The sequence below is a fragment of the Salvelinus alpinus genome, chromosome 4 (assembly GCF_045679555.1).
Source record: "Salvelinus alpinus chromosome 4, SLU_Salpinus.1, whole genome shotgun sequence".
Taxonomy (NCBI): domain Eukaryota; kingdom Metazoa; phylum Chordata; class Actinopteri; order Salmoniformes; family Salmonidae; genus Salvelinus; species Salvelinus alpinus.
In genome coordinates this window covers 90,299,837-90,306,237 of record NC_092089.1, presented here as the reverse complement: position 1 = coordinate 90,306,237, position 6,401 = coordinate 90,299,837, and the positions used below count along the sequence as shown (strand labels likewise).

The window sequence follows — 6,401 nt, the reverse complement described above, 5'->3', positions numbered from 1 at the left end:
CCCAGTCAATTTGTCAATTACCATTACCAATTATAACAGGATATTAATCTTACACCACTAAATACCACTTCCTGTAAGTATGGTGCCGATGGGGATGGCTGTCATTTTATGGGCTTCTAACAAATTGTGCTATTTTGTGTGTTCTTTCACATTGTTTGAAACTTATTTTGTACATAATGTTGACGCTACCATCTCTTATGACCGAAAAAGAGCTTCCGGACATCAGAACAGCGATTATTCACCTCAAACTGGACAAAGATTTTGTATTTAATGAGTCCTACTCTAAAGGTTGTAATGTTGCTCACGGACGAGGAACAAATCCCCGTCATTCACATGAAGAAAGGAAGGAAATAGAGGGGGCGGAGACCAGGGTGCCTTGTGAGAATTCGCCGGCGAGTGGGTAACCCGCCTCTACCATTCGTTCTATTGGCCAACATGCAATCACTGGAGAATAAACTGGATGAGCTCCGTTCGAGACTATCCTACCAACGGGACATTAAAAACTGTTATATATTATTTTTCACTAGTCGTGGGTGAACGATGACACGAATAATATACAGAATATAATATACAGTTGGCTGGGTTTTCCGAACACCTACGTTCGGTATGAGGAGGTGTGGGGGTGTGTGTCTATTTGTCAGTAACAGCTGGTGTGCGATGTCTAATATTAAGGAATTCTCGAGGTATTGCTCGCCTGAGGTAGAGTACCTCATGATAAGCTGTAGACCACACTATTTACCAAGAGAGTTTTCATCTATATTTTTCTCATTCTTCTATTTACCAACACAAACCGATGCTGGCACTAAGACCGCACTCAACTAGCTGAATAAGGCCATAAGCAAATTTGGAAAATGCTCATCCAGAGGCCAGGGACTTTAATGCAGGCAAACTTAAATCCGTTTTACCTCATTTCTAGACCACCTTTACTCCACACACAGAGACGTGTACAAAAGTCTCCTTCGCCCTCCATTTGGCAAATCTGATCATATTTCTATCCTCCTGATTCCTGTTTACAAGCAAAAACTAAAGCAGGAAGTACCAGTGACTCGCTCAATACGGAAGTGGTCAGATGATGCGGATGCTACGCTACAGGACTGTTTTGCTAGCATAGACCGGAATATGTTCCGGGATTCTTCCTATATACCACCTCAGACACCAACTTCATCAATAAGTGCATCAACGACATCCCCACAGCGACTGTACGTACATTTCCCAACCAGAAGTCATGGATTACAGGCAACATCCACACCGAGCTAAGGGCTAGAGCTGCCGCTTTCAAGGAGCGGGACACTAATCCAGAAGCTTATAAGAAATCCCGCTATGCCCTGAGACAAACCATCAAATAGGCAAAGTGTCAATACAGGACTCAGATTGAATCCTGATACACTGACTCTGACGCTCGTTGGATGGGTAGGTACCATGACTTGTTTATAAGCGTATTTATTGCTAGCCAACGTTGAATTACTGCATGTTTCTTTAGCTAACCTAGTTAGATAGCTGGATAAAGTTTTCTAGCTAGTTAGCTATCAAGTTGACAAAAGCCATTTCGGTCTGCTCTAAATTGCTCATAGATATCTAAGCTGTGCGACCTAGAAAAACATGGCAGAGAGAATATTGTGATTATAGGCTGTATCGCAGTCTCTGAGTGCCATAGAGAATACACTGAGCGCAGATTCGTGACCGTTATTTCTACAGAGAAATTGGCTTGTTTCTAGCAGCCTAACACAATATCGTTGGTGGAAACTAGTAACGTGGCGAACACGGGATTATATGGTATTTCAAGTAGGATAGCAGCCTACTCAAGACAGAATAAACTAATATTGGTAGCCATCTTGATGTCACCGTGATATATTCTACTCAATGGGGATTCAAGTTCACTTGGCTATCATCTGCGCGACATAAATCATTGTTTTCTAGGCCAGGATTGTCCATATTGCCTATCCCGCTAAGCATTTGTTGGATTAAATGTTTTTTTCCCCCCATAATGTTACAGTATTAGCTAAACCTGTTCACTTTACCAGTTCGCAAACATTGGACAGATAGAAAGGAAAATGTTGTGAGTCTGCTAATATAATCTGTTATATTGTGTAAACTATAGCAATGTATTCGTTTGTTAAGATTTGAAGTATAAACTAGCAGTCCTATTTGTTCAATGCCTCAACTGAGTTCATAAACTGTACTGGATATATGCAGTAGATTCAAATCAACCCAAGACGATGAATCCTGAAGATGGATCAAAGTACATGACAAGGTCGCCCAGAGAGGAAGTCAGCTGTTCTGTTCTCAATCCCTACATTGGCCCATTCTTCCAAGAGTTCACAGAGTTTGAATGAAGACTTCTAGTGAGGTAAGTTGTTACGTTCCCCCCGGTTTCTGTGTCGTTGCGGGGTTTGTGTTTGTGTGTATATCAGGAAATGGCTTCCTGGATTCCAAAGCAGCTGATTGGTCGGCCCATCACTAATTGGAGTTCTGACCCCGCCCTCTCGTCAGGGGATACAGCTGTCTGCAATTAGTGACTCCTTCTGCACCTTGAAAAGCCAGTGTTCCGTTGTTAGGAGAGAGATTATTATTATGTCCTGTGTTGGTTGTTGGTCTGGTAAATTTGTTGAAAGTGTTCTGTAGCCGCTCCTGTACAGGTATGTGTTTACCATAGTACCTAGTGATTTCGGTGTATTTAAATTGTTCACTAATTTGAATTATAGTGTTTCATTTGTTCCCAGGGAAGGGAAGGCACTCTGGGAGTTTTTAGGCAAGAGGCCTGCGGGCATGCATATACCTGTAGTATTTACTATGTCTATGCACACTAGGTAAGACCTGGGCTGACCACCCCCTGTATTTGGTTAGCACGCCAGGTGGTGCTAAAGGTTAGGTAAGACCTGGGCGGACCACCCCCTGTATTTGGTTAGCACGCCAGGTGGTGCTAAAGGTTAGGTAAGACCTGGGCGGACCACCCCCTGTGTTTTGGTTAGCACGCCAGGTGGTGCTAAAGGTTAGGTAAGACCTGGGCGGACCACCCACTGTATTTTGGTTAGCACGCCAGGTGGTGCTAAAGGTTAGGTAAGACCTGGGCTGACCACCCCCTGTATTTTGGTTAGCACGCCAGGTGGTGCTAAATGTTCGGTAAGACCTGGGCTGACCACCCCTTGTATTTTGGTTAGCACGCCAGGTGGTGCTAAATGTTCGGTAAGACCTGGGTGGACCACCCCCTGTATTTTGGTTAGCATGCCAGGTGGTGCTAAAGGTTAGGTAAGACCTGGGCGGACCACCCCCTGTATTTTGGTTAGCACGCCAGGTGGTGCTAAAGCTTAGGTAAGACCTGGGCCGACCACCCCCTGTATTTTGGTTAGCACGCCAGGTGGTGCTAGAGGTTAGGTAAGACCTGGGCGGACCACCCCCTGTATGTTGGTTAGCACGCCAGGTGGTGCTAAGAATAGGTAACCAGTGGGTAGACAGGTAAGGTAGGAGAGGGGGAACTTTAACTTTAACTTTCTTTGCTTTTTGTTCTGTCCAGCCCCTTTTCCCCAACGTACCGTGTGAAGGAGTACACACACGACAACAGCTTGATACGTCCCCTGTCTTTTTACCCAACAGCCCCGGTGCTCTGTCTCATTTTATTTCTCTTTCCATGCTTGTCCTAGGTGTGAGAAGAGCTGAGAAATCAGATTTGATGAGTTTTGTTTTACGGAGACTCATGAGGAACACTTGAAATTCTCTCTCTCCTGCCCGAAGTGTCCTGTTGTGTTTCACCACCTCTGGACCGCCTTTACCCCAGACAGACTTGCCCCTGATCATATACCGGTTTGCTGCATCACAGCCTGGTACGGCACCTCCACCGCCGTGGAACACATGGAGCTTTAGAGGGTGATGCACACTACGTGTGTAAAGCTGTCGTCAAGGCAAAGGGTGGCTACTTTGAAGAATCTCAAATATAAAATACACATTTGTCTAACACTTTTTTTGGTTAGTACATGATTCCATATGTGTTATTTCAATGTTTTGATGGCTTCACTATTATTCTACAATGTAGAAAAAAAAGGAACCCTTGAATGAGTAGGTGTGTCCAAACTTTTGACTGGTACTATGTGTGTGTGTATATATGTGTGTATATTAGCACCAATACAATGTATAGTACATACAGTTGGCTCAGAAAGTATTCACACCCCTTGATATGTTACACAGTGGGTTTAAAATGGATTTAATTGTTATTGTTTGGTCACTGAATTATAACATTTATTTAAAAAAATATGAAAATACAACAGCTGTTGTGAATAGAATAAGTATTTGCCTCCCTGAGACAATACATGTTAGAAACACAGTGGTGAGTCGTTTTGGGTCCGTCTCTAAGAGCTTTGCAAACATGGATTGTTCAATATTTGCACATTATTCAAACTGTCAAGGATGTTGAAAAAGCCATTTTCAAGTCTTCTCATAGATTCTCAAGGTGATTTAAGTCAAACTGTAAATAGGCCACTGAGGAACATCCAATGTCATCTTGGTAAGCAACTCCAGTGTAGATTTGGACTTGTGTTTTAGGTTATTGTCCTGCTGAAAGGTTATTGTTAGTCTCCTAGTGTCTGGAAAGAACACTGAACCAGGTTTTCCTCTAGAATTTTGCTTGTGCTTAGCTCTATTCTGTTTCTTTTTAACCTAAAAAATACTCCCTAGTCCTTGCCGATGACAAGCATACCCATAACATAATGCAGCCACCACCATGCTTGAACATATGAAGAATGGTACTCAGTGATGTGCTGTGTTGGAATTGCCCCAAACATAACTCTGTCAGGACAAAAAGTTAATTTGTTTGCCCGATTTCTTTTGTAGTATTACTTAAGTGCTTTGTTGCAAACAGGATGTATATTCCCTTTTTACTCTGTCATTTAGGTTAGTATTGTGGAGTAACTAAAATGTTATAAGTCCAATCAGTTTTCTCATGTCTGTCTAGCAATGATCAACAACCAATTTGACAGAGCTTGAAGAATGTTTAAAAGACTAACGGGCAAATATTGTACAATCAAGGTGTAGAAAGCTCTTAGAGACTTACCCAGAAACACTCAGAGCTGTAATCGAGGCCAAAGGTGATTCTATTGACTCAGGTGAGTGAATAATTATGCAAATGAGATATTTCTATATTTACCTTTGCTAATAAATTTGCAAACATTTATAAACATGTTTTCACTTTGTCATTATGGGGTATTGTGTGTAGATGACTGAGAGAAACACATTAATTTAATCCATTTTAAATTCAGACTGTAACACAACAACATGTAGAATAAGTCCAGGGGTCTGAATACTTTCTGAAGGCCTGCATATAAGGAATAGGATTCCATTTGGGACGCAGGCAGAATGACACGGATTCCCAAGGTGAAGAAGGGGCGGTCCCTTTAACCGTGATTAGTAGGAGACGCTAGATTACTTCAGGTAGTCAGTAATCGTCTCCGACATTAGAGTGGAGTGGACCGACACCTGAATGATTCTCCAACCGCCGTCCTCTCCACTCATTGGTCCTCTCACACCCATACCCAGACTACCCCTGCCATGCATATCAATGACCACCATGCCTGTGTCCAAAATTGAACCCTATTCCCTATATCGTAGGGATATAGAACCATAGGTCTGTGGTCAAAAGAACTGCACTATATAGGGAATAGTGTGCCTTTTAGGACACACCAACAGTATGATTGATATGATTCTCCTCCCCCTCCCACCTCTTCCGCTCCACTCCTCTTTCCCCCATCCTTCTTTTTCCCTCCCTTCCTCTTTTCTCCTCCCCCTCCCACATCTTTTCTCCTCCCCCTCCCACCTCTTTTCTCCTCCCCCTCCTACCTCTTTTCTCCTCCCCTCCTACCTCTTTTCTCCTCCCCCTCCCACCTCTTTTCTCCTCCCCCTCCTACCTCTTTTCTCCTCCCCCTCCCACCTCTTTTCTCCTCCCCTCCTACCTCTTTTCTCCTCCCCTCCTACCTCTTTTCTCCTCCCCCTCCCACCTCTTTTCTCCTCCCCTCCTACCTCTTTTCTCCTTCCCATCCTACCTCTTTTCTCCTCCCCTCCTACCTCTTTTCTCCTCCCCCTCCCACCTCTTTTCTCCTCCCCCTCCTACCTCTTTTCTCCTCCCCCTCCCACCTCTTTTCTCCTCCCCCTCCCACCTCTTTTCTCCTCCCCCTCCTACCTCTTTTCTCCTCCCCCTCCCACCTCTTTTCTCCTCCCCTCCTACCTCTTTTCTCCTCCCCCTCCCACCTCTTTTCTCCTCCCCCTCCCACCTCTTTTCTCCTCCCCCTCCTACCTCTTTTCTCCTCCCATCCTACTTCTTTTCTCCTCCCCCTCCCACCTCTTTTCTCCTCCCCCTCCCACCTCCATTCCTCTACCTCTCCTACCTCTTTTCTCCTCCCCCTCCTACCTCTTTTCTC

At 44.2% G+C, this 6,401-nt stretch overlaps 1 long non-coding RNA gene across 1 annotated transcript; it reads left to right on the top strand.

Annotated features, from left to right (window-relative positions):
* The first annotated feature begins 2,557 nt into the window (after positions 1–2,557).
* LOC139572531 (uncharacterized) lies at positions 2,558–4,256 on the top strand. Its single transcript, XR_011674450.1, has 2 exons — positions 2,558–2,636; positions 3,639–4,256. It is a non-coding gene; the product is annotated as an uncharacterized lncRNA (long non-coding RNA).
* The last annotated feature ends 2,145 nt before the right edge of the window (positions 4,257–6,401 follow it).